Source organism: Carex rostrata, chromosome 16 (assembly GCF_964058835.1).
Source record: "Carex rostrata chromosome 16, lpCarRost1.2, whole genome shotgun sequence".
NCBI classification, from domain to species: Eukaryota; Viridiplantae; Streptophyta; class Magnoliopsida; order Poales; family Cyperaceae; genus Carex; species Carex rostrata.
In genome coordinates, this window is record NC_135933.1 from 8,989,460 (window position 1) to 9,002,222 (window position 12,763).

At 36.7% G+C, this 12,763-nt stretch overlaps 2 pseudogenes across 2 annotated transcripts; one reads left to right on the plus strand and one right to left on the minus strand.

The window, feature by feature from the left end:
* Positions 1-1,899: 1,899 nt before the first annotated feature.
* LOC144567576 (noroxomaritidine synthase pseudogene) lies at positions 1,900-3,519 on the minus strand (annotated as a pseudogene). Its single transcript, XR_013515453.1, has one exon. The product of XR_013515453.1 is annotated as a noroxomaritidine synthase pseudogene (transcript).
* A 7,551-nt stretch (positions 3,520-11,070) lies between these two features.
* On the plus strand, positions 11,071-12,489 carry LOC144567115 (uncharacterized; annotated as a pseudogene). Its single transcript, XR_013515353.1, has 3 exons — positions 11,071-11,264; positions 11,697-11,945; positions 11,998-12,489. The product of XR_013515353.1 is annotated as an uncharacterized LOC144567115 (transcript).
* The last annotated feature ends 274 nt before the right edge of the window (positions 12,490-12,763 follow it).

Below are 12,763 nucleotides of genomic sequence, written 5' to 3' on the forward strand. Positions count from 1 at the left end.
GTGTCTCGTGTCATGACCATTTTTTGAAACTTTGGTACGGTACGACACGGCACGTGAAAGATTTAGTTACGACATGGCACACGCAGTCATGTGAGTCACGTGTAATTATAACCATTAGATATTAATTAAATAATAAATTTTGAATAAACTAACTTAAATTATAATTAAATGATCATGCGAGTCACGTGAGATACGTTTGGTCGCGACATGTTTAGGCACGGCGTGACTCACAGGGTGTGATCATTTGCGTACCGTGACCAATCCTTGATATTTTAGTCACGGCACGGTATGACACGTTTTTTCCACTCTAAATAGTGGATGGCCAACGACTTAGTGAGTGCCTCCAGTTCTAATTATCTGTACAAAATTATGTGATGGTTCCGTGTTTCAATTTTTGTTTTTTCTGATATATGACTCGTTACATATTTTTGAGAACTAAATATATGTATCGGCTGTACCAACCTTTCAAGCGTCACATGGCACAACAACCCTTGATTAATTTTCTCTCCATTTGCTACGGAAGACTTGAAGATGTCCTTGATGTCGTACATCAATCATGAACAGAGACTTGTATGGGGTTTTGATGCACCCAGTCGAAATTAGAAAGATATTAGACAACTCAAGTTTCTTTTTTGAGTATTTAATCTGTTGGAGGATAAATGGAAGATAGAAAGCGGGAGATGAAAATCTTTATCCTTTAATTAAATACCGCTCGCTAGTGTAGGATGTTGGCTTCTGGCTAGCTCTAGACTCTTGCCTCTAGAGATGGACAGGAAGTCAATCTGGTCCGAGCCCAGTGGGTCCTAGTGTGTGACCACTGACCACACGAGGGAACAATTTTTGTTTTTGGTTTATTTAGGGTCAGGGGTTAAATAATTAAAGGATTCAAATCAGCTGCCTGAAATTTCAAATCCAACCGTTCAACTTTTTCTGTACACGGATCTCGGAACAGCTGATTTTTCTGTGCACACATCTCGAAACAGTTCAACGGTTGGATTCGGAATTTCAGGGTTACTGTTCATGCATTTGGAATTTCAGTTGATTTGAATCCATTATTAAATGCCACCAATGAAATATATTGATATTGATAAAGATAAAATGTTATTTACAATTAATTACTTACTTTCTAACTAAGCTATTTATATCAGGAAACGCAATTTTAGAACGGTCAATCGTACGTCAATATTCAAACAATTAAGTATTTTTTTTTCTATTTTAATTTGTTTAAGTTATAGCACATTACAAATGTGTTATGACACAACACGTGTACGAGACTATCATGAGACATATACACTCGCGTTGCAAATTTCTCTCTGGTTGAAAATGACACAATACGACACATCATGTAAACTAATTATTTTTGTCACTGACCAGTTTGTTCAACATTGTTTATTTATTTTAATTAGTTTTGCAATTTTTCATATTTGTTAGTATTTTTTCTATTTATTTTAAATAAACTAACATAGAATTTGAAAAAGTATCTATAAGCTAAATGTTATCAATTATGTCATGTTTTATTATATTATTTGTGATCAGGATATGACTACACGTGTATTATTCTGTACTATTCAAGTGACGTGATTGTTCTTTATTATTTTAATCATGTTACACAAATTATTTTTTATGACGTGTAATATGATCAAAGTCATGATATACGTTAGTTACTATTTTTTTTTTACTAGTCCAAAGATGTTCAAACAAGTATCATTACAAATGCGATTATAATAAATAATTAGAACCTAAAAATATAAAAAGAAAACTCATGCAACTTATTGTAAACCCCACGTGCAAAAACCAACATTAATTATATATTGAAGCGAACGATACAAATAGACATTTACGTACCTCCGCTAGGTACATATATAGTGGCTCTCAACCTATCCATACACACAGCACACAGGTAAAGAATACATCAAGTCCAAATTATTTAGTACAATCACAGTTACTTTATAATTATCTTAACGATCCAACCACTTGTGAAAATTAAACACTACCACATCTCTTCTTCACTCTTACCATGAGCCCGTTTTTCATGTGCAGAATAAAAGAAAATTTCGGTTCTGCCACGTGGCCTTCCACCACCTCAAAACAAAAATTGTATACCAGGGTTGCCACCACCATCTTCATCTGAGTTAGAGCAATCTGCTTTCCCAAACATAACCTTGGGCCGGTATGGAACGCCAAAAACTTGTATGAAGGCTCATACTTCAACTCGCCTTCATTAGATATCCATCTTTCGGGCTTGAACTCGAAGCAATCCTCCCCCCATATCGATTTCATTCTCCCCATAGCATACATCGATGCAACGACTTTCATGCCGGGAGTTAGTTTTACTCCGGTTGGGAGAATATCAGGCTTTTGCACGCTCCGTATATTGAGAGGAGTTGATGGATGAAGTCTAAGGGACTCGAGAATTGCGGCATGCAAGTAGATTAATTTATCTAGTTTATCCGCATCGAATACTACCAAACCATCCGAAGTGAAACTCTTCGAAATGTTGCTCAATTCATCCATGATTTTCTCTTTGACATGAGGGTTGCGAATCAAGGCCCATATGAACCATGTTAGCGCTGCACTAGTGGTGTCACGAGCTGCGAACAAGAAATTAATGATCGTGTCTCGCAAGAACTCGTTTGTTTCATGGACTTTAGTTTCATCCATATATGACTTTAGCATGCTTGGTGGTGCATCTATCCCTTCAGTCATCTCTCTCCTCCTCTTTTCGATCACGTCGGCTATGAATCGATCTAGCACACGCCCTCCTGAAACCATCTTCTTTTCAGGTCCAATACCAAGCGCCCTTAGAAGCTTCCACAATGGACGTGGCATTATAAATCGGAAAAATAACGAGGCTGCTATTTCATCGATTGCCCTTGCAATTGGGTTTACGGGCAAATCTTTGGATAGGGTTCCCAAATCAACACCGGCTATAAAATGAGTAGACATGTCAAAAGATAGTCTGAGGAACATGTCTTGTAGGTCTATTGTTAAATTCTGTGAAGCAGCATGTACAAGGAAAGGATGGAGGGCATTTTCGACCTTCTCTCGGCTTAATTGTTCAATGAATGCTCGAAAGCCCGAGCTAGACATTAGCAACTGAGCTTTCGTACGTTGGTACTTCCATGAGTCTCCATCGGCAACGAAAATACCATCGCCACCGAGTTCAAAGATCTCATAGAAATCTTTTCCTTTGGGGTAGTTTTGGAAATTGTCGATAAACATGTGTCTTGCATCAACCGGATTAGAAGTGAAGAAAATCGACATGCTAAGGAACCATGGACCATGAAAGAAGAAATGATTTCCGGTTGATCGTCCGAGTTTTCGAGAGGATGAGTCCAAGGTGCGGTTCAAATTTGCCAGCATCACTGGAAGCATTCCAACAACGGGCAAACTTTGAGGAGTAAGTGATCTTATTCTTTTTCGCAAAGGGTAAAAGTGATGATTTTTGTAGATAAATATGAAAAAGAGGAGAATTAGAGGGGCTAAAATGTGTGGATGAACAAGCCAATATTGCCAGGCCATTTTTTAATTAACGCAAGCTTATTTAATTTTGGTAGAAAGAATTTCTACGGAATGGCATATTTATAACTGATCTTGAAATGAAATTAGTTAGTTAGGAAATTAATTAATATCAGTACTGCATTTTTCAATTAAGAAGGAAGCACTGCATATTCCAATGGAGGGTTCCGGTATGTTTCACATTTTTTTTTTGTGGCATAATATTTTTGAATATTTTAATTTTTAACATTCAAATGACGAATCATTATTTATGTTTTTTTTTTACGAGGATGACATCCTGAACAAATACACAATATTTCAGCCTTCAAAAAGTATAAATGTAAAACAAAGGGTTTAGAGAATTAAATAGGAGAAGAGTATAGAATTGCAGAAAATATTATGTGTATATTGATGAGCGTTGACAAACATAGGAACGGAGCCAAACCTAAGCTTAATTTATTATATTTATTCAAAGTTATTACAAAAATTAGATATCCTCATTTCTCAATGCTTTTACAGAAAAATATTTCTATCATTTCTTCTGAAATCAGTAGTTCCTTTTCCGCATATATCCAAATCTTCAAGTCCAGCAACCAAATCAATAAGTTTCGGCCATTTTTATTAATACTCTCCAAAAAAAACTTAATTTTAAAAATGCCACTGTCATCTGTTTTTTTTTTCAAAACTGCCCCTACCGCCAGGCCCACGGATGGCCCAAAAAACACACCAGACCGCCCCCTGCAGAGGCGGGTCACACCACTAGCGGACCGCCCCCCCACGGGCGGTCCTCTTTTTTTTTTTTTTAGAGATATTAATATTTTGATTTAAATAATTTTGTGAAGAAAAAGTTTTCTTATTTAGAATGTACGTCAAAAAATAAGACATTTGATATATTTATGAAGTTATGTCATAACTTTTTACTACGATTTATACATGATACATGCATAGGAATCAAATCTGCAACTCACATGTATTGTTTTAACTTTTGTCAAATCAACGTTTTACTTTCATCAAATCACCACTCAAAAAATTAAAAAAGCAAACCGGAACTGTTGGGTTTCGGGGTAACCAAAACCCGTTTAGGTTTAAGCTGCGGAAAGAACGTAAAACAAAAATTTTTACTTCTAACTTAAGCCAAGGATTAAACGGGGCATGTCAGGAAACTTTCCAAAGCGGTCCACCTTCAATATTCCTTTGGCATCAAAACCCAATTTAATCCTTTTACAGATCTACTCCATGATTGATTTCTAAAATTTTAATCTACTTACCAATTAAATAAATTAATATAACATATTTATACCTTGTTTCCAAATCACAGTTGGAATGCAGACCGAGCGAGTAGAGCTACATCACGGGAATGATTCTACTCGGAGCACCAAACGTATGGTGCCTCTATAGGTTATCCACCAGTACTAACCAGAGAGCGGTTTATTTCTTTTGCCAGAAATACCGTAAACCGCGGAATTATGCAAAAACACTATTCATAGAGAAAAAGACGAAAACCTGTAAACACGAATTTTCGGTTACTCAGTTTCACAAATAAGCAAAACTGACATACCGCAAAATTTGGTAAAACACTATTCATCGATCCCGTAAATATACTCCACAACAACCAGCAAGATTATACGTCAACTACGTATAACTTTTTTTTCTCAACCGAAACACTATTTAGGAGAGAAACCGAGAAAGAGAGAAAATACTGATTCGATTCTGCACGAAACGACACGTGTGAATTAGTGGTTTTTCTCTCTACATGCACCCCTCTATTTATAGGCTTTTGAGGAGGTTCGCAAAAGACCGAAATACCCCTCAACATATGCCTATTTACAAGATATGTCATTGAATGGATAAGGATGACATGTCATGTGGATAGGATTGATGACGTGTCATCTGGATAGGATCGATGACGTGTCATGCGGATAAGGACGAATCTGAAAAGACCCGAATGCCCTCGGCCCGAATACAAATAATATTCGTATAATTATTCTGAATAATTATATATATATATTTATATTTTATTTCTTGCGATTGTTGTTTCGATAATTTATACAACGTGTCTTGCACATTTATAAATTAACCGGTTAACTTTTATACAACGTGTCACACACGTTTATAAATTAACCAATGTTTTTGCTTGTTATTTTTACATAACATTTATAATTTAATTATAACACGTATAATTAATTATAACCATCTTACTATTGATCATAACCAATTTATAATCAATCACAATAAGATTCTCCGATTAACTCCTATATGGTGTGACCCAATAGGATCTGTGTTATGTTGGTAAATAGAGTTAAAACTGTTTTAACTTCTATAATCATGAGCGGTATCTGGCAACACATCATGACCATCCAATTACACAGATGATGCTATACAGTACAATATCACGATTCAGTAAACAATTTACTTGTGTCTGTTCTTCTGTCTCATAGCTATCAGATTAGTTTCAATGTAGGTGTGTGTCATCCTTGTAAACTTAATCTTTTCTTGATCTTGAGCAGATTATCAAATATGATTACTCTTGTAATCATACCGCGCGCTGATAATCTTATTCTATCAAGGGGCCCAGTGATGCTATAGCTCGTATAGAGATACGAGGGACAATAGTACTTTTGGTAAACCATCATTACCTCAGCTAAGCTATGTATACCGAAGAGCTACCGTTATAACTGCATTTTACCGACAGCGTTTGATAACAATCACACATATACATTTCTTAGTAGGAAAGATGAATACCTCATACTTTAGAACTTAACACTGAATGAAAGCATTAATGACACGAACACAATTCCGTATAATATTTCATTCGGGGTCTGTCAGATATCATGTTCCTGGAACATATATCTATGTGATTAAAATGACAACTCGTTGTCTATGGTCTATAAAACTTGACCATCATTTAATCCACATACTAACCTTACAGCGGTAATTAGTGTTCCTACTAATTACCTTGGTCAGTGACCTTTTAAGAGTATATATCATCTATATTATGAAGTTTCACAATTTCAGTCATGAACTCGAAATGATCCATAAATGCAATAATACTCAAGGCAACAAAATGATATTAATCATCCAATTCATGAACAAAGCTTTATATATAATCAATTATCGTATTATTGACTTCTAGATTATTACACTAACAGGAACACCACACTCAAAGAATCCCTATCTTATGGGACCCGAGGTTGTCACATCCCGCGGCCACGGGTTGCAACAGTACCCCGCCGTAAGCATACACTCCATGTATACTTACAAGGCATTTAAAATAAATTAAGCAATTCACACTAAAATAATATAAAACAGGTTCATATATATATAAAATCAGAGTACACAATCTGGTCAGAATATAACACATAAAAAATATCTCATCCGAATACCAACCGTGAGGCCTACCCTAAAGCTATACAACAAAACATATCTAGGGTCATATGAAGGTAAACTACAAGGCCTACTACTCGCGTGCCTCACCGGAATCAGTCGCACCTGAACCTGTAAAATAGTCCCGAAGGGTGGGGGTGAGAATAAATTCTCAGTGCGAAATTTGCCACAGTTAGATTATTGGACTTGCAATCAAACTCCATATTAAAAAATGAAACCCAAACCATAGCAATTCAAATCAATTCATATTCATAATAATAAAAATGAATCCATATGCTCGACAACAAATAATAAACCGAATCACAGTTTACGGAATTTCCAAGGTGAATTTCAAACACAATATATATTTGGCTTAACTCGACACGTTAGGGCTTGTAACAACTACAGATGTTCTTTCGAGCTGGACCCTTTATCAAACCCTCATCTGTAGGGTTACTGACACCTACAGACGTCCCACCGAGCTGGACCCTTTATCTGACACCCATCTGTAGCTGTTTGGCTTAACCATATCCTAAGGTCTGGTTCCAAGTCACCTATACAGGTCAACTTGACAAAAATGCATTCACACGGAATCAAAGTCAGCCATACTGCTCAACTTTGCAATTTTATTCAAATATAATCAAAGTCAGCTATCAGCCTTGCAAAATTCATTAAACAGATCAACGGATAGGTCACCGTCACCTTATCCAGCCACCTAAACAGGTAGGTCTGGCAAATTCATAACAGGTCAACGCATAAGTCAGCAGCGTCACCTTATCCAGCCACCTATACAGGTCGGCCTGGCAGATTCATTCACATATAGAACAATTAATAGAACTAATCAATTAATAACCATACCAACATGCCAAATAACCTTAACCGAACAATTCAAATCATTCTCATTTATGCAAGAATCAATATACAACATGAATTCCAAAATATGCAACAATTAAGCATTCAACATGACAAATGAATAAACAGTTTAATTCCCGAAAATGAAATATCAAACAAGTCCAAGAATCCCGCACCTGTTTACGACGAGCGTATCGCTTATTTATGGATCAGACGTCTCGAAGTGTCCCACAAAGTCTTGCTCGACCGAGCTTACGCCTATATTACACATAAAATTGGTTTAACCTTGGTTCACGATCGAGGTGTTTACTCGAGTTATATTAGGGTTTATACTTTCCTATTCCTCTTTCTCGCTTTAAAATCTCTAACTTCTCACAATTTCCATTTGGGTCTTCTAGACCATACACGATCTCAATTTGGTAAAAATTCATTTACTAGTTCACAAATTTGGTTCCTGTAACAATTCAATTCACCGAGTGGTTAACCCTAATTTGGTCAAAACCTCAAATTAGCCGTTAAACGTTATAGCAATTCAAGATCAAGAGGTAACCCTACCGATTACAAATCTAATCGGTTGGATTAAACTAATCAATTCACGATTATGCCCAATTTCAGTTTTGGCACAAAACCCTAGAAATCAAAATTCGCAATCGGGGTGAAATCGGGGAAAGAATCGGCAAATAAACAATCAAAGAAGCTCAAGGAGCTATTCTACAAGCAATTCAAACACAAATCTTGAGTTTAAAATGAAAACCCGAGAAATCGAGAAATCTGAGATTTTAGAGAGAAACGGGAAGAGAAAGGAATACCGAATAGGAGAGCTAGGAGAGATCTACGGCCGCTTGCTCGGTTCCAACTTTGATTTCTCGCAACAATTGGGGGCTTGAGAGGGAAAGGAAGCTCTCTCGATCTTTTTCTTCTCTCTTGGGCGAAAATCACATAAAAGTGGGGAAAGGGGCGGAGGGGAAGAGAGAGAAAGGAAAGAAATCTGGTGTTGGTTAAAAAGACACCTTCAGTGCGGACGTACTCAATTCAGTGCGGGTCGGCCACCCGCACTCAGCACTTGGGACATTTTCAACAGTTGAAAATACACAGAAATATACACGAGTGCGGACGCACTCATTTTCAGTGCGGGTCGATCACCCGCACTCAACACTTAGCAGAATTTTGGCAGCTTTGAAAACACATAAAAGAATATCCCAGTGTGGACGCACTCAGTACTTAGTTAAATTTTCATGAAAACGGCACTGAACAAGCAAAAATCTGAGTGTAATGCGGACGCACTCAATTTCAGTGCGGGTCAGCCACCCGCACTCAGTACTTAAGTAGAATTTCAGGAACTCAATCAACACAGAAAATTCATGAGTGCGGACGCACTGATATCCAGTACGGGTCAACCCATCCGCACTCATTACTTGGTCAGATTTTGGAAAATTCAACCCATTCGCACTGGCATAATTCAGAGCATAATTAACAAGGAAACTGGAGCCAGTGCGGATCAACCATCCGCACTCACTACCAGTGCGGACGCACTGGACCTATAAAGGTTCAGAACTTTGTATTTTCGACGCGGTTTCGATTCACCCTTAACCTATTTATCTAGGGAATCATTAATTAAGGTTTAAATGTCTATTTCGTTAGCACGATTTTCGATTCTTGCCTTAAACATTCAGAATTTAATTGTTAAAGTTCCATAACGTAACAGAGGTGCAATTTATAGAGACGGTCCAGATTAATTCTCAGCCGAAATAAATTCAATGTCTTAAGAAAATATAAGAGTCTGTTTCAAGATGCGTGCCAAGTTAAAAAAACAGTTTAGATTTTATAATTGAACCTCAGGTATCTAGGATCTGAATTCCACACTCAATAGCGCGCTATAGCGGCACAATAGCATTTTCAGACCTCTGTCCATCCACAAGCACCCTAGATTGACCTCTGGTATGGTACCAAGTCCAACCTCAGCAGCCAAGCACTAGGCAAAGGCCGCTGGTATAGTGCAATACACTAAAAACATCAAATTTGACTTTTGCTGATAAATCAGCAAGTGTGGATTGATATAGGGAGCAAACTGCAAAAGTGATTATACTAGCATGTAGAGTATTAAAAAATACACATAAATGACACAAATTTCAATTTATTTGTATTTTTCTACAATTAGTTATGAATTTCCAAAGTTTAGATTTCAAAAAAACTTTAAACAGTTATAACTTTAGCTAGGAAAGTCGGATTCCGACCGATTCCGATTTTGTAAATCATAGTTGTAGAAGATCGGTTCATAGCCGAAACAATAGAAAAGAGAAAATAGAAAATGAACGAGGAAAAACATGTATGAGGAAACGGGAAATGATCGTCTCAGGCCTCAGTTTATTCTTCTGGGCCCTTTCTCAAAATTACTGGCAAACCGAAGAGGCGATCCCTTCCCGAATTAAGCTCTGCACATCATAACATTACACCAATTTTGGTATGATAAGTTTCGATCCAGAAAAATTAGAGAATTTGGTCTACTTCAAGGCTCCATTTATGGAATCTCTTTGGAGTTTGGATTCTTTCTGTCAATTCCATTGAATTTCAAGGCAGTTTGAAAGCCAGATGAAAGGAAAGAAAATGTTATATTTATTCATCATAGATCAAATGGATAGGATTTAATCAAGTCATCAAAACATATGTAATTTTCTCCTTTACTAGAATTACAAAAGAAATAAATGGTATAATAGGTCCGACAGGCGACAGCTCTATAACGGCTCTTTGAGACTTGTAATAATAACAGCGCAAACAATCAATTTTCTGTGTGGTACTCAAAGTAACACAACATAAACTCATGTTGGTATAGCTTCTACCTCTATCAAACTTAATTTAAGTGACCAAATAATTATAGATAGTGTGGATCATATGTTTGCAAACAAGATTTTTTTTACTCAACTAGACTTGTGTAAAAATAATCAACACATTTTAGTGACAAATGGTATGGAAGCACCAACCAAAGGTCTATGAGAAATTAATCTATTTTCAAAAATATTAAAAATGTTTTGTCCTTCAGATATTGCGAAAGGCGTCAAAACGTACTGTACCAGAGTCTTAACACACTAGAAGGAATGGTTATGCAGTTTTGAACAGGCCATCACTGTCATCAACATGCATGCCATTTAATGTTTTAATAACGGATCAAAGTATTAAGTGACTTTTCAATTCATAAATGTGCCAACTTGGCCCTGAAAGATTTGTTGATAAGAACGATTCTTCTCTCATTTTAATAAGATAATTTCTTGTTTGGCAATCAAGTTTTATTCCTTATATATTGTGAAGCTTTCTGTCACAGGAAGCATTGCAATTGTAATCTCAGTTCTGTACAATAAAAATAAACAATGGCATCTGAAATTTCAACAGAAAGCGTGATCAGTCTAGTCTGGGAGGAGCTTGAGCCATTTCCACCATTGGAAAATATCAGTGAAGGCGAAGAAGATGTGATGTCCGATGTTAGCATTTTTGTTTCAGATCATGAGGTTTTGGATTGCTCCATTTACTTTCAACCCTTAAAGCCTCCAATTTTTCAGGTAATTTCATCTCCATTTTTCTCCCTTAGAATTTCAAGAGGCTAATTTGGACCATAAGTTAGCTACAAGTTTAAATTAGCTAATTCAAATCATCAAGTATTAGGTTCTGAAATGATATTTCCCTTTGTAAAAATTTAAAATTAGTTACTGAAACTTGTCTCTATGTGGGAGGTTATGGGTTCGAAACTTGGATGAAGAAAATCCTTTGTTGTATTACAAGGGTATTAAATAGTTGGGGGACTTGACCTCCAACTTTTACTCAAAAACAAAAACAAAAAAAAAAGTTAGTTCCTGAAACAATCAGTAGACAAGGTTTTTAACTGAGAGCTATGTTATGTTAAATAATAGAAAAGGCAAGGTCTTCTCAGTACCCAATTAGCTGCCTCGTATTGTAAAAATTACATATCTTGAGCTTTTTTTCCATTCCCTCAGTGCTTAGTCGGCCATGTATGTTGCTCCTCCTGCTGCCAGAAGCTCTCTGACAACCTGTCACATATGCGGTAGCACGACCGGCCACAACTGATGCTTCGCTATGGAAATGCTTGTCAGTAGTACGAAAGTCACTTGTACAAACAAGACATATGGCTGCAATGCTATTATGCCGTATTACAAATTAAAGGAGCATGAGGAAACATGCTTTCATCTCCCTTGCTACTGTCCCTACTCCAACTGTTGTTACACGTGCGGTTGTAAGTGATCCTTTCACAAACACATGACAGCCGTGCACAAAGAGCATGCCATTGCTTTTCGGTATGATGAACGGTTCAAAGTTGGTCTCTCTAAGACATGCTCATTTAAGGTTCTTGCTGAGAAGGATTACATATTTTTTCTTCACAAAAGAGATGAAGGTTCGTTGGGAGTATACGCATTGTCCATTTGTTGGCATGCGGCCGTCTCATTTGAAAGAGCCACAATTTTGGTACGAGATAAAAACTGATTTCTCAGTTGGTAGCAGGGAAGATAGGTATCTCCAGCTCAGGTCAAATGTTGAAAGTTGTATACCAAAAGGGGGTTTTGAAAAGAGTAAGTTTTCTCTCTTGGTACAGCCTGAGTTTTGTTTGCCAATGGAGATATCCATGTGTACGTTCGGATAAAGAAAATTCAATCTAATGATAAGATATAATGCTGTTGCTGATCGACTTGCATGGTATTAATTAGTATTGTATTCATCTGTGTTGGTACATCATGAAAAAATAGCAATATTTTGCTTCAGCGTTGCTTGTTTTCTGGTGCAAATGTCAGTATTATCTACAAATAATCAAAGGCAGAGCTGTCAAGGGGTATCAGACTGGTACTTGGAGGGGTTTTCTTGGAATATGGAGTGCTGGAATGGTGTTTTTTCACATTACTATAATGGTACTGATACAGGTACAGCTCAGAATGGATTGGGAAGTTTAATTTGAATTCACAGCTAACCGGAGCCATAATTTTTTTTATTTAAAGAAGGTTTGAGGCCTCACTTTGTTTTGAAGTACTGGCCTGCTAATCTGTTTCAATGA